At 34.7% G+C, this 25,237-nt stretch overlaps 1 protein-coding gene across 11 annotated transcripts in view; it reads left to right on the top strand.

Annotated features, from left to right (window-relative positions):
• FOXP2 (forkhead box P2) overlaps nt 1-25,237 on the top strand; it is a 555,422-nt gene that overhangs the window by 260,286 nt on the left and 269,899 nt on the right. The window contains exon 1 of one of the 11 annotated variants that reach the window (XM_021078429.1): nt 24,677-25,237. This exon is cut by the window's right edge and continues 3,366 nt beyond it. The exons of the other annotated variants lie outside the window; for them this stretch is intronic. The gene's annotated coding sequence lies outside the window, so the exon portion shown is untranslated. Of the gene's footprint in view, nt 1-24,676 lie in introns of those variants that run through there. 11 annotated transcript variants of the gene reach the window in all.

The raw sequence follows: 25,237 nt of genomic DNA, 5'->3' as shown, positions 1-25,237 counted from the left end.
CATTTCTGTTGAAATAGCTTAAAATGGCAATTTGTGCCACCTGACAATTTACGATTTAATTGACAAGGAAGCCATCTTTCTTAATATTATTTTTTTCTCTTTTAGAGATTTGCATTTTAAAATCATAGGCCTTCTTAGGAAATAGGGTTATTGAAATGACAAACTTCTGCGAGGTTAAAAATTGAATGACCCTGATGTCTCCTTGGCACTACTTTGGAGTTTTCTCATTATCACTTTCTTCACTTTCTTGCCGTTTTTGTTTGTTTGTTTGTTTTTTCAATGTCAATCTATTATTATGAGAAGGGGTTCTGATGGTTGCATTCTAGAATTTATCATTGGGTTGATTTTACAAATTTGGTAAAAATGTAGTGTTAGAAGGAAAGGAGATCATCATGACATTTCTTGAATTTCATTCATAGGCAACACCTTGTTATTTTTTCTCTTTTCCAAGCTTCTTAACAAGCTAATATTTAGGTTTAGAGAACGTATAGCTTAGAGAAAAATAAGGCAGCATATATTGAAAATGTTATAAAGTACTAGATTCATCAAAGAAAAATAGATGGAAATTGTCAGTGAATATAGTGTTTATTTTCTTGTAATCTTTAAGAACAAATTCTGCCATGGAGCCTAGAAGATAATACTCAATAAGAATCAGTAAAACAATGAACATTGGAGTGCATGTATCTTTATGAGGCATAGTTTTCTCTGGAAAGTTGTTCAGGAGTGGGATTGCTAGATCAAATGGTAGTTCTATTTTTAGTTTTTTAAGGAATCTCCATACTGTTTTCCACAGTGGTTGCACCAATTTACATTACCACCAACAGTGTAATAGAGTCCCCTTTTCTCCACACACTCTCTAGCATTTACAGTTTGTATACTTTTTGATGATGGCCATTCTGACTGGTAGAAGGTGGTACCTCATAGTGGTTTTGATTTACATATCTCTAATAATTAGTGCTGTTGAACATATTTTCATGTGTTTTTTGGCCATCCGTATGTCTTGTTTGGAGAATTGTCTGTTTAGATCTTCTGCCCATTTTTTGATAGGGTTGGTTTTTTTTTTGGTATTGAGCTACAGGAGGTGTTTATAAATTTTGGACATTAATCCCTTGTCAGTCACTTCATATACAACTATTTTCTCCCATTCTGTGGGTTTTTTCATTTTGTTTAGGGTTTCCTTTGCTATGCAGTAACTTTTAAGTTTAATTAAGTCCCATTTGTTTATTTTTTATTTATTTATTTAATATTTTTATTGTTTATTTATTTTTTTAATAATTTTTTCAATTTTCCCACTGTACAGCAAGGGGGTCAGGTTATCCTTACATGTATACATTACAATTACATTTTTTCCCCCACCCTTTCTTCTGTTGCAACATGAGTATCTGTTTTTATTGTCATTACTCTAGGAGGTGATTCTGAGAAGATACTGCTGTGGTTTATGTTGGAGAGTATTCAGCCTATGTTTTTCTCTAAGAGTTTTATAGTATCTGGTCTTATATCTAGGTCTTTAATTAATTTTGAGTTTATTTTTGTGTATGGTATTAGCAAGTATTCTAGTTTCATTCTTTTACACATGGCTGTCCAGTTTTCCCAGCACCACTTATTGAATAGGCTGTCTTTTCTCCATTATATATTCTTGCCTTCTCTGTCATAGATTAGTTGACTGTGGGTGCATGGGTTTAACTCTGGGCTTTCTATCCTGTTCCACTGATCTATATTTCTGTCTTTGTGCCAGTACCATATGGTTCTGATGACTGTACTTTTGTAGTATGGTCTGAAGTCAGGAAGCCTGATTCCTCCAGCTCCACTTTTCTTTCTTAGGATGGCTTTAGCTATTCTAGGTCTTTTGTGCTTCCAAACAAACTTTAGAATATTTTTTCTAGCTCTGTGAAAAATGTCCTTGGTAATTTGATAGGCATTGCATTGAATCTATAGAGTATAGTCATTTTGACAATGTTGATCCTCCCAATCCAAGAGCATGGTATGTCTTTCCATCTGTTTATGTCATCTTTGATTTCTTTCATCAGCATATTGTAGTTTTCAGAGTACAGGTCTTTTGTCTCTTTAGGTAGGTTTATTCCTCAGTATTTTATTCTTTTTTTTTTTTTTTGATGTGATGGTAAATGGGATTGTTTCCTTAATTTCTCTTTCTGATCTTTCTTTGGTAGTATATAGAAATGCAGTCAATTCCTGTGCATTAGTTTTGTATCCTGCGACTTTGCCAATTTAATCGATGATCTCTAATAGTTTTCTGGTAGCAACTTTAGGATTCTCTAGGTATAGTATCATGTCATCTGCAAATAGCAATAGTTTTACTCTTCCTTTCCAGTTTGGATTCCTTTTATCTCTTTTTCTTCTCCTATTGCTGTGGGTAGGACTTCCAAAACTATGTTGAATAGTAGTGGTGAGAGCAGACATCCTTGTCTTGTTCCTGATCTCAGTGGGAATTCTTTCAGCTTTTCACCATTGAGAATGATGTTGATTCTGGGTTTGTCATATATGGCCTTTATTACATTGAGGAATGTTCCCTCTATGCCCACTTTCTGAAGGGTTTTTATCAGAAATGGATGTTGGATTTTGTCAAAGGTTTTTCTGCATCTATTGAGAGGATCATATGGTTTTTATTCTTCAGTTTGTTAATGTTGTGTATCACACTGATGGATTTGCAGATAGTGAAGAATCCTTGCATCCCTGGGATAAATCACACTTGATTATGATAAAAAATACTTTTAATGTACTGTTGGATTCGACTTGTTAGTATTTTGTTGAGGATTTTTGCATCTATTTTCATCAGTGAAATTGGCCTGTAATTTTCTTTTTTTTTTTTTATGGTATCTTTGTCTGGTTTTTGGTATCAGAGTGATGGTGGCCTCATAGAATGAGTTTGAGAGTATTCCTTTCTCTGCAGTTTTTTGGAATAGTTTCAGAAGGATAGGTGTTAGCTGTAATCTAAATGTTTGATAGAATTCACCTGTGAAGCCATCTGGTCTTGGACTTTTGTTTGTTGGAAGTTTTTTAATCTTAGTTTCAGTTTCATTACCCGTGATTGGTCCATTCATTCTTTTCTATTTTGTCTTGGTTTAGTCCTCTAAGAATTTGTCCATTTCTTCTAGATTTTCTATTTTATTGGCGTATCATTGCATGTAGTAGTCTCTTAGGATCTTTTGTATTTGTGATATCCATTGTAACATCTCCTTTTTCATTTCTAATTTTATTGAGTCCTCTCTCTCTTTTTCTTGATAAGTCTAGCTAAGGGTTTATCAATTTTGTTGATCTTTTCAAAGAACCAGCTTTTAGTTTCATTGACTTTTGCACTCCAGTGTTCATTATAGCACTGTATACAATAGCCAAGCCATGGAAACAATGTAAATGTCCATGACAGAGGAGTAGATAAAGAAGATGTGGTATATACACACAATAGAATATTACACAGTCATTAAAAGGAAAGAAATAATGGCATTTGCAGCAATATGCATGGACCTGGAATTTGTCATGCTAAGTAAAGTTAGCCAGACAGTGAGACACCAACATCATATGCTATCACTTACATGTGGAATCTAAAAAAAAAGGACAGAATGAACTTCTGCACAGAACAGTTAATGACTCACAGATTTTGAAAAACTTATGGTTTCCAAATGAGACAGGTTGGGGGTGGGGGGAATGTGCTTGGGTTTTGGGATGGAAATGCTATAAAATTGGGTTGTGATGGTCATTGTACAACTATAAATGTAATAAAAAAATCATTGAGTAATTAAAAAAAGAATCAGTAAAACATGCATAAAATAAAAACAGAACCTTGACTATTGTGAGAGGATGAATATCAATAAAAAATAAGAATAGAGTGCTACAGTAATTATTAAATTGGGGCTGCAAATTTGTCTTAAGCCTAATTTACCCTTTTTGGCTCTAACCAGCTGAGTGATATGATAGACACTGTCTACTGCATTATAGCTGCAGTGAATGTGATGGTATTTACCCAAAGCTCTTCATTTTAGTACATCCTGATAGAAAAGGGGTATTGTTCCAAACTGCAACTCATTAAATTAATTTTACAGAAGACCAAGACAACATGGTCTACTTATGCAGTTTTCTAAGAAATGGCCTTGGAATTTCTAGAGTAGTGAATGGATCATTTCTCTCAACAAGGTTCTATATGAGAATTGAGCTCGAAACATGTGAATGTTACTTGGGCCGAATTAACTGTTAAGCTGGGTAGTGACCCATTATGGATCCTATGCCTTAGAGTTCAAATAGGGAAGACTTTAAGGTGGATAGCCTTTGGTAAAAATTAAAGTGCTAAGGAACTTTCTCTTTCTTCTCCTATATGCAAAAATGGGATTTTTCATAGGAAATTACTTTCTTGAGGAAAGGGCACGTGAACAAATTGCTGATCAATCCTCCATTTTGTCCAAATACCTTATGGGCAGGACAGTATAATTTTAGCTCCAAGAAATTTCAAAGCAGACCATGGAATATCAAATGAGATGTAAACCATAAATAACATCTTCATTTATGGGAAGAAAAATGCATAAAAAGTTCAGAGAAGAGTTAGTGACAATTAAAGGGTCTTCTGTGGCCTAAATATTATAAAACAGCATAATTACAAGATATATACAAAAATTTGAATTTAGAAGTAGAAGAAAGCATGTGGTATAGTTAGCTTGAAGAGTACAGTGTATCACAATTGAGAGAGGCAGAGAATCATGGGCATTATCATATGAAAATGAAATGTAATAAAATTTATGAAGATTAGCACTCCTTGAATGTCACTATCAAACACCCCCTGCTGGTTATGTGACACATACCATGGAGAGGTGGTACTTAGGAGCACTCCCTGAATTTGCTGATATGCCATTACCTAAGACTTGAATTGATGGTATTAAATTAGGTCATCGTAAACCTAGGCTTCACCATTTGTTACAGTATATATTGCAAGCCAGTGGCTTGCAGGCCTTATACACTTTTGTTTGGCTCCGTAATTTTTAAATTGCTCTTCAACATTTAAGAATCTAGCTTCTCAGAGTTACCCATTGTGGCTCAGTGGTAAGGAACCCTACTAGTATCCATGAGGATGTGGGTTCAATCCCTGGCCTCGCTCAATGGGTTAAGGATCCAGCAATGCCATGAGCTGTGGTATAGGTCACAGATTCGGCTCAGATCTGGTGATTCTGTGGCTTTAGTGTAGGCCAGCGGCTACAGCTCAAATTTGACCCCTAGCCTGGAAACATCTGTGTGCCATGGGTGTGGCCCTAAAAAGCCAAAAAAAAAAAAAAAAAAAAAAGAAAAGGAAATCTAGCTCCTCTAGAAAACCAATGAAGCTCTGGTAGCCCAGTCTCCAGGTAGCACCATGTCCCCTTAGACTGGGCATGTATCTGCCAGTTTGCCACATCTCCCACCTTGCTTCTTCAGTTGGTTAAACATCTGCTTAGCCTGTGTGACATGTGGGTTAAGACTCCTGGTTCAGATAATTTTCTAAGTATGTTACTCAAAAGGTCATACCTATGTGAATATTAAGGAAAGATTCAAATGAAAACTTAAAAGAGTGTTGTGATTGTGTGTTTTTTGAGTGACACTTTGGTGAATATCTGTCTTTCACAATTTAGGGATACTCTGCAAGGGCATAGCCAATTACTCAGCATGGGCTCTGCAGAACCTGGCATGGCGCCTGGGTTGTTCCAAGGGATTACAAATGCTTCTGTGACTAAAGATAGGAATGGAACTGTCCACAGATACTAATTTAACATATTTCTTTAAAATGTGCTTAATTTTAGAAGTTAATACATTAGCCATTAAAAAGTAGTTTTTTGTTTTTTTTTGTCCATAGCTAATCAAGTGTTTTACGAATTATCAACTGAATTTGTTATAAGCTGAGCAAATATTTGGTCCTCATATATCCACATGAACCTGATAATTTCGGAATGTAAGGAATCAAAATAAAATCATTCCTATTCTAGTTTGAGCTTGACTGTGGACTATAAAAAGAATACTAGGTCATTAGAATAAAGAACTGCCATTGGATCTCATATATGTGGTGATTTTTAAGTAAAATATTTTATCTGCATTAATTATGAATATATGAGTCATAACTCGCTTATGTCAAAGGAAAGTATGGTGCCAAGATCTTTAATACAGTATCTGATACAGAATGAGGATTCCATCATTGGTTCATGTGCCCGAATCTTGCAATGTTCAAGAAGCAGGAAGGAGTGAGATTCTGGCAGATGGAACACTGATGCAGAGGGATTTTCAATACATATAGTGGAGAAGAGAAATTTGAGCTAACATGGAAGATCAAAATTGAATAGAATCAGAAGGACATTTTGAAATAAACAATCAGTAATTCTGTAAAGCAGAATCCATGATCACTTGTCAGATCAACTGGAAAAATGAGTAAAACAGTTTGTTGATTATTATTATTATTTCTTTTTTTTTTTTGCTTTGCTTTTTTTTTGCTTTTTAGAGCTGCACCTGCGGCATATGGAGGTTCCCAGGCTAGGAATCGAATCTGACCTGTGGTCACTGGCCTACACCGCAGCCACAGCAATGCCAGATCCGAGCCACCTCTGCAACCTGCACTAAGTTCAAGGCAATGCTGGATCCTTAACCCACTGAGCAACACCAGGGATCAAACTTGAAGGCATCCTCATGAATAACAGTCGGATTTGCTGAGCCACGACGGGAACTCAAGTTTGTTGATTCTTAATAGTGAAGATTTTCTAGTAAAACACATTTTTGCCCCATTTTTCTGGGCTTCGTTACACCTCTGGCTTCGTACAGTGATCTCTGTACAGCTTTGAGCTTTCTTCTTACAGTATGCTCACGCCCCAGAAGTCACTCTGGACCAGTTTAGTCAAGTGCTTACGCTTGAGCCAGTCACTGTGGCCAGTTGAATGGTATGTACTGATTGACTAAGGCCTTCTTCCAGGCCCATTTCTGAACTATTTCAGATGCCTGGAGATTAAGGCAAATTGATTGGCTTTAGAGAATGAGTGCCTACCTATGGAGGTCACTGTGGAGTTAGTTCAATCCAAAACAAATGCCTGGGAAGTTAGGGTACTCAGGAAGAAAGAAATATAGCCTAGATTCTGGCGAGGAAACCAAGAAATGTCCAGTATAAAAAGAGCTCAGCATAGTCATCATAGTTGTAGCAGTTGGAAGACAGCAAAATGTGCACAGGATACCAGGGTGATGTGCAGTTCAACAGTTCTGGAGTTGTTGTTTATATAATTTTTCATACTCTTTAAGCCAAAAGCAGTCTGGATATTTTTAGCTATGTGTGTTTAAGAAACTTAAGAAACTTTTTACTTAAAATGATTACAATAGCTCTTATTTTCCCCCTTTCCCCTTTCCATCCCCTCTTTTTTTGTTTTCTTTTTTTATTTTCCCTTCTTGAACACTTTAGTCTTCAAACCATTAGGTACAACAAAAATGTTACCTATGTCAGAAGTGAGATTGAGCCTTAGTGACCCAATTCAGGGTGTCAGAGGGTAAGAAAAGTTTCAGCAAAGGTGAGATGTTCTTTTGAGGGTGTCAGAGCCTGACTGCAGAGAGAAGGACATCCACATTGAAGAACAGCCTAGAATGGAGTATCAGGGGCTAAATGGGCTGAGGAAGGTATCCACATGGGTGAGTGGCCTGGTGTGGAGAGTCAAAGCCATAGGAGAATGATGAGGGCATAGCTACAGAAGGATACTGGCTGTCAGAGCATCTGCAGTGTGAAGGGACATCCCTGTGGAAGAATAGCCTGGCAGGGTTGTTGGAGCCCAAGCTTGGAAAAGAGGGCATCTAATCAGGAAAACGATGGAGGTGAAGGTGAGAAATGAGTTGTATGCAGAAGATTGATTAAACAAGTAAGAATACAAATATGTTAAGGATGTGGGAGCCAGGTTTCTCATTGTCCAAGCTACAGGTATGGAAAGGGGGAAGACTTGTATGAACTTAATGGTGTTGGGTTGGAATTATAAGTATCGGTGTATGTTCATACTTTTCTATGAATATAGACATAGTTGTGGATATAGATACAAAAATTGGAATGTGTGTATGTGCGTCCTTGAAACAGCAATACCTCAAAAGCAGTTAACACATGTAGGATCCATATCTTCCATTCTAAATTCCAGAAAATAAGGAAACAGTAATGAGAACATGCCACAAAGACATAAATACCAACTCGAAGACGCTTCCCCCAAAGTGGAGAAAAATAGAGAATCAAAGTAAATAATGCATAATTATAAGTTCACTTAATTATAAGGTAAATAATTATAAGTGACTGTGTAAAAAAGGAAGTATATAGTTCCACACAAATACATATAAATTGAAAACTTGATGAGAAATTGAGTAATGGGATATTGATACATTTTCAAAATAACTGCCAGCAAATTGTTGATTAATTACAAGCAGGAAGAGTAACTTTACAGTGGAGAAGCATGGCAGATACCATTGATCCATTTTTGTCAACTGAACAAAGTAAACACAAAAAGTAAAGAGATTCGCTGAAATCATAACCACCTGTTAGAATATAATCAGAAAAAAATGAGCATCACTTCTGTATTATGTCTACCAAGGATGCATAACCAGAATATAATTATGAGAAAACACAGACAAACCAAAATCAAGGGATTTGTACAAAATAACTGGCTTGTAATCTTCAAATGTGTCAAGGTTATGAAAAGCCAAGAAAGGAACTGTTTAATACTGGAGCAGACTAAAGAGACTTGAGAACTAAATGCAATGTGTGATTCTGAACTGTACCCTTTCCCTACATAGGGCATTATTAGGGCAAGTGACTAAACTTGAAAGGAGACTAGTATTAGGTGGTGCAATAATCACTGGCAGTATCACTGTCAGTTTCTTGATTTAATGGTCCTGTGGTTATGTAGGGAAATTTTCTTGTTTGTGAGAAATACACACGGAAGCATTTGGAGGTGATTAGGGCACCAGGTTGGTAACTTACTCTTCAAAGGTTCAGGAAAAAAATTCTCTTTACTATACTTGCCACTCTCTTGTAAGTTTATGATTATGATAACTTTTTTGTAAGTTTGTGTTTTCCCAGGTTTTCTGTGAGAGCCAAAATCTATGGTAGACCAAATATCAATTCAACATTTTATTGAATGTTTATCCATAAGACATGGCTGGACACCCACAAATAAAATATTCTAACCATCATTTGAGTGGGCCGACCCAAAAGATATAGTGGTGCAAAAAGAGAGGGAAGTCATTTCTAATGGGTATGATTAAAATGATGCCAAGAAGGCATACTCAATCCGATTGTTTTAGGTGGAAAAGGAAGTTAAGGCATTCCAGGAGAGGGAAGAAGCAGGAGCAGAAGCTCAGAGATTTTAGTCAGTATTGAAACAAACCGAAGGTAAAGATTGATACAAACATGGGTATTTCTTTAGGAGAAGAGAGAAGCATGCTTTAAAAGGAAATAAATGGAGCTTTGAATGCCAGATTCTGAGGTCTAAATTTCAGTTTTTAGATAAAATTGAAACAATAAATTTTTATGGGTAAGAGAGCCTTTTGTCAGAATATTTTTATATGAATTTAAAAAGTCAAAAAGATTAGTAAAATAGGTTATTGCCGGTGTATTTATATATGAAAGAGAAATAGGGTATAGATTTAAGAGAGCAAAATTTATAATTAGATAATTAGATAACCAGAAGACAACTATGAACTCTTTCAGTGATGAAATGAAAAATGTACTAAAATATCAGATACTTAAATTATAATTTTTTGTATACTGACAATAAGATAAAATGAGAAAATGAGTAATTAAAAGCATAAAATAATTAGGAATAGCTAGGAAAGTTTGAAGATTTTTAAAAAATATTTTAAAGCTTATATGAAATTTTTCTAATTGACAAAAGAAGAGCACCAAGTGGGAAAATACCCATTTATTCATTTATTTGTTCATTTTTTTCAGTTAATCTTTATTGGATGTGTATTCCTTACCAGTCAGTATTCCAGGAATGAGGAAGAGAAACTGAGCAAGACAGATACATTTCCTGCATTCTTGGACCATGAGAGAAACCTTAGATATAGTCTGTGTTTATTAACAGAAAAATAAGGCAATAATATTTCATATTTTCATGATAAAAAAATACATGAATGGGAGTTATGAAAGATCATTTATGTTAGGTTTTTAATGAAGGCTTTATTTGAAGAAATGAAATTTAAGTTATTTGAATTGTAAAGAAGACTACCTTACTATGCAGGAGCCCTGCAAGCAGAGAAAAGAAGTATTAAAATGCCCTAAATCAGCCATGTAAGAAAGCAGATGTGGCCAAAGCAGGATGCAAGGAAAACAAATAATGATCATGAGATATTGCTGGAAAGGTCTGCATGGACCAGATCACGGGTTCTTGGTGCAGTGGAAGACCACTGGAGGATTTTCAGCAGGAGAGGCACTCAATTTTATTGACATTTTTGAAGACCAAGGGCATAACAGAGCTAACAATTGTGTAGACAAGATTTTAGATCATAGTGATTTAAACAAGGGTAGTCAGAGTGAAGATCCAAGTGATTGAATTATGTATTTTTGGAAGTTGAATTGAAATGAGTTTCTAGTAGTTTATGGGTAAGAAGTGAGAAGAAAAATTCAAAGATGAAGTTTTGTTTTCCTCTTCTTTTTTTCTTGAGGAATTGGTAGAGTGATTGCACTAACCAAGAAAGACTGGAGGAGGATGAGTTATAATAGATGTCCCTAAATATAGATATTTTATTTAAAATTAATATATAATAAGGGAAGCATTTTAAATGAAGAGCAAAAATGGATTTTCAATAAAAGTCTTGAGTAAACTGGCTATTTGCAATAAAATGTTATTTCAAAAATATCATGTCAAATCCCTAATATATTTAATTAAATGTAAAGTTGTAGTCATCTAATATCTAACCAAAATTGTGTAAATATGAAAATCTCCAGTTAGGAAAATTCTTTTTTAAAAAGACAAGAGATAAACGAAACCACAAAGAGAAAAGGGGGTCAGATTGTATAAAAATGAAATAAAAACGTACTTGTAAAAAGTATATCAAAGCTTACATGCCCTTAATGGTTTACAAAACACACTTTAAAATTCTTAGAAAAATGGGGGAAAAAAACCTGAGAACAGTTTTCAAAGGAGATACAAAAGAAGAAATTCAAATTCATTAGTAATTTTTAAAGTATAGGGCTCCAATCAACATGGTAAAATAGAAGGATGTGGAGCTCACTTTGTCCCATAAATACATCAAAAATATCTGTACATGTGGAAAAATTCCCACAGAAAACCAACTGAATGCTGGCAGAAAATCTCAGATACCTGAACATGCAAGAAAGATTCCATATAACCAGGTAAGACTAAAGAAAAAAAAAAATAGGCAGCAGGATGGAACCTGTACCTCTGTGAAAGAGAAAAGGTCCCTGTACCCTGGGAAGTCCTCTCACCAGCAAAGAGATTAACTGAGACAGATAGGGAGCTTCAGAGGCTCAGAGGATAGTTCAGCAACCAGTTTGCAGCAGGCAGGAGAGAGGCCTGAACAAATGGTCCATGCTATCCTCCTGTGCGCCCTAGCCTGAGTCACACATCTACTGGTACATGTGGAGGATGAGAACTGAAACTTGGGCTTTAGAAGGCAGACCTATGGAGAAGACAGGGGGGTTGGCTGCATGGATACAGTCTGAAAGGTCTGGAATTTGGTATGGCTGCTACCAGGGGTTGTTGAGGAAGTACCCTGGACTTGCCATAGAAGCAAATCACCAGTGTTAAGGGGCATGTGAGGGGCAGTGTAGGGCCTGCCATAGCAGCCTATTTATTGGTGCTCTCAGCTGGCTTGGTGCCAGCTCTATGAGCTGTGGAAGCATGCAAGTGCTAGTGAGTTGCCCACACATGGAGGAGGAGCTGATCCACAAGGGTCAGAGAAGCAGAGCTGAAATCAGAGCCCTTTCCCAGCAGCTGCACAGTTCTCAGATTTACACCACTGTTACTGGCTTTGTAAACTCAGTGACTGAAGGACATACCAGTGGACAATGGGTGCTTCCAAGGGTGGAATGGGCCTGCCCTTCAGCTGTGGGCTTTGTGTGTGCACATAGAGGCTGGGCTGGGTCAAGGTCTTGGCTGCATCCATAGTCCCCGGGACAGGTCCAGGTGCGTGACTACTGTGGTCATGGTAACTGACTTCGGTAGATCTGCACCTATAGATCTGCAATGATGGCCTCTTGAAAACAGCACCTGAGGGAAACCAGTGTTTATTGCCAGCATTCCAATGATTGGGGTGGGGCTGAGGGTAGGGCCAAAGGGTGCACTTTGTGAGTCCATGTAACAGGAAACAGGTGATACCACAAAGTGGACTCCCTGGTAGGCAGCTCCAGCAGAGTAAGACTCAGTGGCTTTTCTCCCAGTGTGAGAGCTCCAATCCTGCCTACCTCACACTGTAGCTCAGAATCAGGTTCTGAGGGCTTCTATTCTGACAACTAGGCAGCAAACCATGTCTCTGACAACCACAGAGCAAAGAGGATGGCCTGCTCAACATCTAGTGCAGACTCTGGTCACCACAATACCAATCACAGCCCCCATCAAGGGGATAACAGCCAACACACACTGACAAAAGTGTTGTCAGGCATCAATACTAAAAAAAAGCCCTCACAACAAAAATATTACACCCACAGGGCACACAAGGACACTCCCTCATAAAAATAGCCCTCCAACACCACAGTAGATAATACTTTCTCCTAAACTCATAAAGTAAGAGAAACATAAATAAAATGAAGGAGCAGAGGAACCACTCCCAATTGAAAGACCAAGGGCATTCCATTGAAAGAACCTCCAAACTCTTCAGACTAATAGACATCAATTCAAAAAGGAGATAATGAATATACTGAAGGAACTAAGAAAGGCTATCAATAGAAGTGCAGATTACTATAAATAGGAACTATAAGCATTAAAGAGGAGCCAAGAAAAATTAGAAAACTCATTGGCCAAGACGAAAACTGATCTAGAGCCAATAAATAGGAGATTGAATAATGCAGAAGAATGAATAAGTGATCTGAAAGGTAAAATAATGGAAATCACCCAGTCAGAATAGCAGACAGAAAGCCAAATTGAAAAAAAAAAAAAAACGAAAGCAGTGTAAGAGACCTATGGGATAATACAGTGTGCCAATCTATATGTAACAAGGATCGCAAAAGGAAAAGGATATTGAAAATGTATTTGAAGGAATTATGGCTGAAAACTTCCCAAACCTGAAGAAGGAAATAGGTATCCAGGAATAGCAAAAAGCAAAGATATTCAGATACAGGAATCCCAGACAAGATGAAGCCAAGCAGACCTATACCAAGACATACTGTAATTTTAGTAGCAAAAGCTAAAGAGGTGATTTAAAAGGCAGCAGAAGAAAAACAAAGAGTTAATTACAAGAGAACTCCACCCCCACCCCCCGATAAGACTGTCATCTGACTTCTGACTACAGAAACATTACAGCCAGAAGAGAGTGGCAAAATATATTTAAAGTCCTGAAAGGGAAAAAAACCTGCAACCTAGGATACTCTACCCAGCAAGATTTTCATTTAGAATAGAAGCAGAAATAAAGAATTTCTCAGAAAAAATAAAAAAAAAACCACTAAAAGAATCCAGAAATACTAAAACTATACTAAGAGAAACATTGAAAATTCTTTTCGAAATAGAAAGTGAGCAAGACTATAGGAAAGTTGAAATTACAACTGGGAGAGTTCTCGTCATGGCTCAGCAGTAACAAACCCTACTAGTATCCATGAAGACGTGGGTTTGATCCCTGGCCTTGCTCAGTGAGTTAAGGATCCGGTGTTGCTGTGAGCTGTGGTGTAGGTCACAGACACATCTTGAATCCTGCATTGCTGTGTCTGTGGCATAGGCTAGCAACTACAACTCTGATTTGACTCCTAGCCTGGGAACTTCCATATGCTTTGAATGTAGCCCTAAAAAGACAAATTAATTAATTAATTAATTAATTAATTATAATTAGAAAGTAGATCATTTGAATAAGCCAGTATACAGATTAAAAAAATTTTTTTGAAATGTTTGTGGAAATGATGAGAACCACAATGAATAGCAAAAAGCAAAAAAATAAACACGAAGATGTAAAAGAGGGCAACAAAATCATAAAATGTCAGGGAGGAAAGTAAGAAAATATAGGATTTTTAAAATATATTTGAGCCTTTGAGATGACCACTCTAATGTAATAGATCTAGAAAGAGGTTAGCATATGTGAAAGAACAGCATAGCCACAAATCAAAAACATACAGTAGATTCACAAAAAAACAAAAAGAATAGAAGACAAGCATGATGCAAAAGAAAATCAAACCACAAAAGGAAAAACAAAAAGGAAAAATGGACAAAAAAGAAGTACAAAACCAAATGGAAAACAAGGTTTAAATGGCAATAAATGCATATCTATCAATAAATACCTTAAATATCAATGAACTAAATGCTCTAATGAAAAGAATATAGAGTGGGAGCTTGGATAAAAATACAAGAGACTCCAATATGCTTCCTACAAGAGACCTGCTTTAGGGCTCAGAACACATACAGGTTGAAAGTGAAAGGATGGAAAAGATATTTCATGCAAACATAAATGACAAAAAATTGGGGTGGGGGGAGGTCACAATATTCACATCACACATAATAGACTTTAAAACGAAGGCCATAAAGAAAGATAAGGAATGATACTATATAATGATAAAAGAGTGAATACAAGAAGAGGATGTTACACTTTCAACATATATGCACCCAATATAGGAGCACTCAAATACACAAAACAAATCAAGCTTTAAAAGGAAAAATTGATGGGAATACAATAATAGTAGGAGATTTTAACACCATACTCACATCAGTGGACAGATTCTCAAGACAGAAAATCAACAACACAGATTAACAGAGAAAGACTATAATGTATAGAATGGATAAACAAGGCCCTCCTGTATAGCGCAGGGAATTATATGCAGTATCCTTTTCCTTAACCAAAAGAATATGAAAAAGAATATGTGTGTGTATATGTGTATATGTATATATGGATGTATATGGATGTATATGTATATGTATGTACATATAATTGATTCACTTTGCTATACAGCAGAAATTAACACAGTATTATCAATCAGCTAAATTGTATATATGTTTTAAAGTAAATAACATGCACCACTTGTATACTACTGCTTTATTAGCAACTATTTTAAAAGTTACTAATACCTTAAAACGAGGTGAGTCCTTGTAGACCTGGAATTCTGTTTGGTGGATGGAGGGCATGAGGTGTCATGCAAGAGAATAAAATTTGAATGGATTTGTAAAACTCCCCTCATTTCTTATAATTTTTCATTTATAGTAAAAGCTCCTTTCTTAAGAATTTTTGAGGACTAAGAAGCTTCTCGTGAATTAATTTTCCACATAAGTAAAACTCTTTAAATATTGAAACACATTTTTCTTAAAAATAAAATTGAATTCAATTTCTTCTAATTTCAAAAGTAATACACTGTATATTCCATTAATGTGGGGGAATATTAAAGAAACAATATAAGTTATTAATAATATCATTACCCATAGAAAACCACTCTTAACATTCTGATGCATATACATCCAGAAAGTTTATACTAAAACTTTTGGTTTTTAAAAGCAATAGTTTCTTTGAGTTGCAGAGATTAGAGCTGTAAAAACTACATTTTTTTTTTTTCCCTTCCTCCTCCCAGTTCGTTTTCCTCTACCGCATCATACCACTTAATAATAGCTTATTTTCTGCCAGGCATCTTTCATAGATTAACCTAATCTAAGCTCCCAAACAAGGCCTCTGTGTCAGTATTATAATTCATATAATAACAGTAGAGAAAACTGAGTATCAGGATGATAATTACCTTGCAGTTCAGTGATTTATTTTTAAGGTAGTGCTGAAGGTCAGGGTCGGATCTGTCAGATTCCACGGCCCTTGCCCTCTTCTCTATCCTGTGCTGATCTCTTACCTGTGACTAAAGGGACAGCATTGCAAACTTCAGTTTAACATTTGAAATGAAATCAAAGTGATTTGAATGCTATTTATAGTATACTTTTAAAAACACTGTGTACAGCTTAGATTTTTACTCTCAAATAAAGGGATAATAAAAAGGATATAGAGAAAATGAAGGAGAAAGAGTAAAAGAAATCGAGATGAATGTCACCTCTATCATATATTTCTAGAGGAAAGACAAACACATTTGAATTACTACACTTAGAGAAGAATTGGAAATACTGAAAAATACTGTGAAAGTTGGTGGTTCTAATACATGTTGTCTAGGATCATAGATGAGCAAGGGGACAAAAATTAAGAGTAAAGTAGAAGTGTGTGAATATATCCTGGTATTGTCAGAATGCTTTAAAGAAAAACTCTGAGATATTTTTGTAAAGTATACTATCCACCTATATTAAACAGTTTGTACAATTAAATCCTGAAATCAGCCTTAGACTTCACTAGTTAGCTAGTCTATTAAACAAATATTTATTGAGGACCTACTGTATGCCTGGCACCATGGGTGTTTGTGTAAAAAAAAAAAAGACCGACTCAGACCATATAATTTCTTAAAGTGTATTAAAATCTAATGCCATTACAAAACCCCTGCAGCATGTGTTTGGTAAATTATACTTTTCATTCTTCTACAGACTCTTCTTACCAACTATGTCTGTATTCTTGCCCTGCTTAGTTTCTACAGGTCCATATGCCCTTATTCAAAGTCCCTGGGAAATGCATTTCCTAATTCAGAATTCTTTGGATTATAGAAAGTTAATGTGATGTATGGTCTGTAGATTATGTAACAGTCCCTCCAGAGTCAGGCAGCATTTTGTAATCAAACATGTAACCTATCTTTAGAGAAATATATGCCTCCAAACACTAATAGCCTCATGTCAGTTTAGTTTGTGTTTTACTGCCATCTGAGTTCAAGCGAGGTCAATTTTATCATTAATTGAATTACAACAAACAAAAACACCTTTTGATCTTCAGAGCTTTTTGTATATCAGAATTGTTGATAAGAGATTGTGGAGTGCATTTGCTGCAGATTCTTAAGACTCATTCAGACTTGCAAAATACGTTCCCTAAACCTTAATGTATGTGGGATTTAATAGTTATCTAATGAGACAGATGAATCACTGGCCTTTACAGTGTTTATAGCCTTTTATAAGTTAACAGTTTCTGTGCATCTACAAGAGACTTAAACATTTTTTACCCTGAAGTCTATTCATTGCGGACTGTCTGGCTAAACCTGTGTTCTAAGACATGTTATGCTAGTGTTATGAGAAGATCAGAGTTTACCGTTACCCTTTTTTTTTTTCATTTTTAAATTCATGATTGATTAAATTCTATGGCCTAAATGAAGCACAGATACAAACTCCTAGAAAATACTGGTAAATATTCCTAAGTGTCAGGGAAATTATCTGCCTTTTATGAGAGCCATTTCTAGAGCCTCTCCTTTTACAGCGGTCTTAGCCCATTCCTCTGTTATAACAGAATACCATTCTCACACTTTTGGAGGCTGGGAAGTCAAATACCAAGGTACTGACAGACTAGGTGTTTAGTGAGATCTTGCTTTCTCAATGATGCCCATTTTCTCACTTTAACCTCACATGGCTAGAGGATTGAGAAATCTCTCTGGAGCCTCTCTTATAAGGGCAGTAATTCTATTATGACATCTCCACCATCATGACCTAATCACTTCTCAAAGGCTCCATCTCCAAACACCATTCCATTGGGACTTAGGATTTCAGTCTATGGGTTTTTTTTCTAGGTGGAACAAAAACATTCAGACTATAACAGCAATTATATAGGTACAAGGTAGCAAAAAGCATAAATGTTACAATTTGCAGTGTGCAGGAGAATTCTCCAGGACCAAAATACTTCTTATTAGCCAATATAGTTTATTAATCAGCAACTTATTCTTTGGATTAGGGAGAACCTTCTTTCCTCTGCTTCCTGTAAGATGGCATTCATTCTGCTTGGAGGACCATGTACATTCACTACTATTGTACGAAACTTTGTGCATGGTGGAACCATTCATAAAAAGAGGAAATGGTACAGATGAGGGTGAAATTAGTAGGGGAAAGGAGTGATGAATGGAGAGAGAGTTCACCTTTAGTTAAGCTTTCCTGGAGAAATGTCACTGTTTGGCAAGAGTAGATAAAAATTTGGAAATAAAATTTGAGCAAGGAAAGATTATCTGTTTTTAGTAAGTAAACATTCAAAAAATCAATAGTTATAAACTATGGGAAATTTTTCTACTTTTAAAAACATATGTGAAATAAATAATATTCAGTAAATTGGTTCCATAATACTTTATTAAGTATTAGCAGATAGTGGTTTTTGAAAGGAGAGGATTTTCATTTCTATATGAAGGAATAAAATTGTATAAACAAAGCTATTCATCTGAAGCTTTGTATATGTTTTAATCTGTGTAGCAGTGTTTTCTTAGAAATGAGGTATGTCAGTTGCCTCAGTGAAGAAGAGGAATATACACATTTAAAACTAAAAATCACCCTTTAAAAATTGTTTTATCTGTTGTATAATAGGTAAACTACTGTGAAGTGTAGTTGCCTGTTTAACTTTATATCTGCTTTGATTTTGGCAGTTTAGCTAATTCAAATAAAATTTGTGAAGTTAAGCACTTTCAAGAAAAGGAATAGGAGAACCTAATTTAACCTAGAGTGTCTCTTTTATTCTTCTGTTATTCATTTGAAGTGCCCTATCAGCTTGAACTGACCAACTTCAGTCATTTTTACCCTTTTATTTTTTTCTCTAATGTAAACTGAAATTCCCTGCTGTTCATGGTATTTTAGTGTTTAGCATCATTTAATGAGCAGGTATCATTAAACTTAAAAGGTCCTTTTCTATGTATCTCTGATTAGTTAGTGAAGGAACCAAAGAATTTCTCTTAATATATTTTGATGTTGGTCTATTTTACATTTAAGTGCTTTTTGATGAAGTAGAAAATTATCATTTTGGTTAAAATAGGATGGAATTTGTTAAGTGAATTTTGTGACCTACTGTTGAGTTGCAGAATGTAAATTGTTTATGTGTTATATTTCCCGTTATAAATTTATACGTTTTAGTTTTTAAATAATTTCTTGATTTATATTTTGATTCTTTTTCTGAAAAAAATATAGATAGATAGATAATTAAACACAAATGCTTTAATATTAAGGTCCCTATAATTATTATTATAGAAACAATAGTGACTGTGTAACATCAGAAGTTAAAAATCTTTAACACTAAACTTGTTTAATCAGTTTCACACTATACTTAATTTCGGTTTCTTTTAAATTACAATAAGGAATAAACTATTAACTAGTAAAGAAATAGTATCATTCATTAATTATACACTTCCTATTTGATGTTTGTGTATACTATACCTGACATTGCTGTTATTTTATTATAAGTTCTAATTTTGCTTTTAAGAAGAGAAGGGTATCTGTGAGATAAATTGCATGGGACCAAAATAATGAGGCTAAAATGCAAGCAAGGGTCAGATAATATGTAATAAGTTACAGATGGCATTGTATGACATTAACATTGGTAACAGGTAAAAGATGTAATAGTGCTGCCTACTGGTAAGAAGTAGTAGTGTTTAAAGGGTAAGTGAAAATAGATGTAGTTAACCAAAATGTAAATGATTTACATGGTTATGTAGGGTTGCTATTATTTATAGCTATGACCTGAAATATTTATTTCAGTAGTATTAACCAAGTTTTTATGAGAATAAACTTTCTGGTATGAAACTTCTATTTTTTTTTTGTATTTGGAGAATGTATTTAAATAGTGCACATGCTTTTTTGCTTTTTCTCTTTGTAATCATATGATGCCTATACACTGTGTCTTTTGTGTGGCCCTTCTTTCGTATTCTTGACTTTTTACATTTTTATAGTCATCATTTTCAAAATATGGGTAGTTTAACAATTAGACCTTCCTATGAGAATTGTCAGTTTTAGTAAAATACAGCTGTCTATAGATAGTCCAGTGACATGTATTCATAGGAAGAAGTATGACTTATAAATGTAGCAATCAACATATCATAGGTCTAATTGGAAAAAAGAAAATTAGACTGCTTCTAAAGTACCAATGTCAAAGTTTTAGCAAATTAAAAATCAAGTGTGCCTAAGCATACAAATAAATGTAGAGTTTATTTTTCCCATGTTCCTCTTAAAATAAGTTCAGAAGTTTCTGTTAGAAGTAAACATTTTTCTAGAATTACTTTGGCATATATTTTAGTTTATTTTTCAATAAACTAATTTTGTTTATAGTCTGGAAAAGAAAGTAAAGTTATTTTTAACATTAATTCAACTGTAGGTGAAGCTTTAATTTTATAACTGTTGTTAATTTAATACTTGTTGTGCAGTGTTTGGGCATTTCATAATAGACTTAATGGGATGATTTCATTATTCTGATTTGAATCCATATTATACACATTTTGACTTTATTTTCAGATATTCATTATATAAGACTTATTAAAACACCATGTACCATAAAAAGAGTTGTTACAAAATGAGGAACCTGCTTTTTCATTATGTATAGCTATCTCACTTACATAATGCAGTTTCCATCCTGAAAAAGAATTGAGTCAAAGTAAATTTGAGAAAAAGAGAAAAGAGGAAGTGTTTTTCAATATCCAAAACTTGCTTTTGCTTTCTAGGGAGAGGAAAAATACAGGCATAAATACACTCCTTGAAAGTTTGTTTCCCTGTCTTCCTCTTTTTCCTTCATTTTCTCTTTTTCCTCCCTCCCTCCCCAGTCTAGGTCTCTGTCTTTAACTCAATCTGTAGTGTATCTTTTCCTGTGTTAATTTACATGAACATTGCCATGAAATTCTGGCCAAGTAAAATTGGAAGCATTTACATTTTTTTCAGAATTTTTTTCTTTTCATTTTATTAACTTGTAGTGAGAGAACAAGGGAGCAAGACAGAAAGGAATGACAGGAAGATAGTGAGAAAGAATTAGGAAAAGAATAAGAGAGAAAAATAAAGCTGAGAGCAAGTGAAAGAGAAATAAATCAGATTACATTGTATGCAAATTTTGTGTACCAAAGGAAGGTGAAGTGTGAAAACTGTCTAAATGTGTGAGAAATTAATATTTTCATTCTGAAAATACTTTTCACAATCTGCAAAATAAATTAATAAATAGTAAATAAAATATTCCTGGAAGGTTTAGTTAAATATAAAGGGTTGGAATAACAGTTTATCTTGCTTTACTAATAGAACGATCAAGTATCAGACCACCAAGAAGTTATTTTAGTAACAGAAAATAACAGTGCGATTCCTATATTGAAATGTAGCAAATAGTTTTCCTGTATGAAAGTTTCTGCCAGTTTCATAACATAAGCAACAGTGACAAAACCGGTGTTAACAGTAGTCTGCACTGTGGCCTTTATCATTTGAAGTTCTTCACCTAAAACAACTGGAAATAGTTTTCACTAAAGGGATAAAAAAAAATGCTTTACATAGTGAGACGTGCTGAATTGCAAATATTATATTGTTCTTTTTAACAGTATGAATAACCATATGTTAATACTTTTCCCTCGACATCCAACAAGAAAAGAGAGTTATATTTATGAGTGAACAAACTTTTTCTAAAGAATAAGTTCTTATGTGTTTTATTTCCATGAGAATGTTTAAATAAACAGAATTTTTTGACCTGTGTGTTTATTCCTGGTAATTTGCAAAAAAATATCGTACATGTTTAGATATTTATAACTTTATCTAGGAAATGCTTAATATTGGGTAACGATAGAAGATCTCTTGAGCCAACATGTAGCAACATTCAGTAAAGACATGTTTTGGAAGTTCCCATTGTGGCTCAGCAGCAATGAGCCTGACTAATATCCAGGAGGATGCGGGTTCTCTCCCTGGCCTTGCTTAGTGGGTTAAGGATCTGGCATTGATGTGAGCTGTGGTATAGGCCAGCAGCTGCAGCTCCAATTCCACCTCTAGCCTGGGAACTTCCATTTGTAGCAGGTGCAGCCCTAAAAAGCAAAAAAAAAAAAAAGAAATAAATAAAGACATGTTTTTATCCTTTTGTATCTTACTCCATTTTCATCAGAGACATAGCTTTTCCATGTGCTATTTTAACTCTCAAATGTTTTAAAAATCTGCTTTAAAGTATATACAAAAATGTTTTAATTCTCAAATATTATGGCATTGTTTTTCTTTTATTCATTATAAAAATATAAAGCTGACTTTTCATTAATGTTTATTTGTAAAGTTGAACAATTATAATGGTGATCAAAATGCTTTATCTGCATACTTGTTTCATTTATGAACTTTGGTATTCACAATTAGCATCAAATTATTTTTATTTTTCCTTTTTTTTGTCATAAAGAGATGTAAAAAACATAATAAATATAACATAGCTTGATTAGCAGGTTGGGCCACTACAATTTAAATTTTAACCCTTATTTTGTCCTTAATTATTTCTAAGTCCAAATTTACATAACACATAAATGGTCTAATTTTTAAAATCTTGAAGTGTAAAATAGCCAATCTTCTAATTCATATCTTACAAATAATAGATATTAGTGTTCAAGTGGGTGACCTCACACTAAGTAATATAATGAAGATGTGTCTTATTTTTTTTATATCATTGATGATCCGTATTTTAGGAAAAGCACTGCTTAAAATTCAAAGTGGCAAGAAGAAAGCCAAGCTTTATTTTGTGTGGCCTACATTAGCACCTGTTACTTTTTCATTGACATATTGGGAACCTTTGGTTTTACTTCTTCTGTAATCCTATAGAGTTCTGTCATTTCTCATTAATGAAACAGTCCTTTGAATGTAAAATGAAGCTGTTTATTTAGTTAGAGGAAAGTTATCTATTATTTGCTTAATTACCATTGATTTAGCACTTTTGGTACCCCATACTGGAAAACTTTGACCATAAATTTAGGTTTGGGTCAATGCATTTTATTCTCTTTCAGGAAATATTATCTTAAATGGATCTTAATCGAAATTAAATGATTAAAATTCATCTAATAAACTACAGATTTTCATTAGGTCTCTATATTCTTCCCTGGTCTTTGTCATTAATATAAATTGGATCCCTCCTCTTCACACACTCAGGAATATCATTTCTTACCTAACTCAGATCCAGGGATGGAAAGTATACAACACTAAGATGGCACACAACACACGCTTAGCGATAGACATTTAAAAATCTTATTTTTGGAGTTCCTGTTGTGGCTCAGTGGAAATGAACCCATCTCGTATCCATGAGAACACAGGTTCAATCCCTGGCTTCGCTCAGTGGGCTAAGGATCCGGCATTGCCGTGAGCTGTGGTGTAGGTCACAGACTTTGCTCAAATATGGCATTGTGGTGGCTGTGGTGCAGGCTGGCAGCTGCAGCTCCAATTCGACCCCTAGCCTGGGAACTTCCATATGCCGTGAGTGTGACTCAAGAAAAAATAAAAAATAAAAGTCTTATTTTTGTATGATTATGTTCCTGCATTGTCCATAACACAAAAATAGTTGTGTCATCTTTGAAGACATTAAAAAAATGAGTTACTTTCAATAAAGAATAAACTCAGTATGTTTTTATTGATTATTTTGATTTTTCTTCATCTGAATATCTTTACTGAATATTTAACTCTTCTTGATTTTCCCATACTAATTGTTAACTGGTGTGTCACCCTGACAAGTTGCTCCATTTTCCTCTGCCTCAGTTTCCCCTTTTGTAAAATAGGAAAGGTAATAGTACTTTCATCATAAAGTTATTTTTAGGATTGTTTTCTAATTGATTTTTTCCTTTTCCACTTTGTAATTTTGTGTTATATATTTGTCAAAGTTAACTTCTCCCAAACACCTCTAATCTTGTCACTCTCCGATAATAATTTTGATTCTCCTTATCTCCTGCCGAGTACAGTTCAAACTCCTCCTTCTGACTCCCAAGTTCCTCCAGTTGATCTTAAGTTGCCCGTATTTATTTCATTACTCACTGACTCACTGACGCTCCATTCAATCTGAAGCATTTGCCAGTCTCGGGATATGACTTATCATTATGTTTTTAGTTTTGCATTTCTTTGTCTGGAGCATTCTCAAATATATTTCCTTTTACAGAAATCTTGCTTATTCATTGGGCGACTAGTTCCAATCCTGAGATCTCCTCCACCTAGGCTTCCCTGCTGTCTCACAATCATCTTTCCAGGTTCAGAACTCACACCTTATGACATTTGTACTCTGTTAATGTGTGTATCACATTCTAACTTGTATTTCAGGTAGGCTAGGTAAAATCCATATCTTATCTACATTACTTGCTAGGAAGTTTCTGAGGCCTAGACTAGATTGTGTTTTACTGTGAATTCCTCTCCTACCTCCTCTGCAATACCTAACATATTACTCTGAACATGAGATGGTCTGTAAAATAGTTGATTAAGGAAATGTTGAGGCACGGCAGAAGGAATACAGGCATTTAGTAAAATGAAACAAAATATCAAAAAACAAACAAACTCTTGTTTTGAAGACCGGAGTAAATATTGTTTGACCCTAAGCAACTTAACCTATATAAATCCTAGTTCTTGAATTTGTGAAAAAAGGAAATATTATTATCTACATTTCAGGCTGGGTTCAAGGATGAGATAATGTATATAAAACATTTATTATATGCCTGGATGTAGTAGATGCTCAATTAATTTTTTTTTTTTTTTTTTTTTTTTTTTTTTTTTTGCTTGATGTGGTGAAACATTTTTTCTACCTTTAGCCGTGTAAACTATGGCAGTACATGTGAGATTGATCACTGGATTGTGCTGGCAGAGTTCACTTTTGAGTAACAGAGTGCATGTGTTTTCTTGAGTTAAAAAAAAAAAAATACCACTCCCTTTGGAATAGGTGTCCTGGCTACTTTAGGGCTACAGGTGAGTGGCTGCCTTGTTTGCATTTGTTACCTGTTCCCTGAAATATTCCCCTCAACAGTACTTCTAGAGTGTGGGAGGAAAGCAATAGATGAGGGTAGCAATAGTCAAAAAATAAAATTGCTGCCACCTTCATCCATTAAGTATTTGATTTATTTACTCATTTAAATAATAAGTATTTGAAGGCTTTAACTATGTGAAGATCATTCTAGTAAATACAATATTGAGACAGATTCCACTCTCAGTGAACTTACAGTGTGGGACAGGAAGATGAAACATTTACATGAGTGGCTATGAGGTAAAAGGGACAAGGATAAGGTATCAAGATTGCATTTAGTTGCAGCTCTGGAGCAAAACTCAAGTTGTGTCTGGCTGTTTCACATCCAAAG

This window comes from Sus scrofa, chromosome 18 (assembly GCF_000003025.6).
Source record: "Sus scrofa isolate TJ Tabasco breed Duroc chromosome 18, Sscrofa11.1, whole genome shotgun sequence".
Classification (NCBI taxonomy): domain Eukaryota; kingdom Metazoa; phylum Chordata; class Mammalia; order Artiodactyla; family Suidae; genus Sus; species Sus scrofa.
Note: the sequence above shows the minus strand (reverse complement) of the source record. Positions and strands in the feature narration are given on the sequence as shown.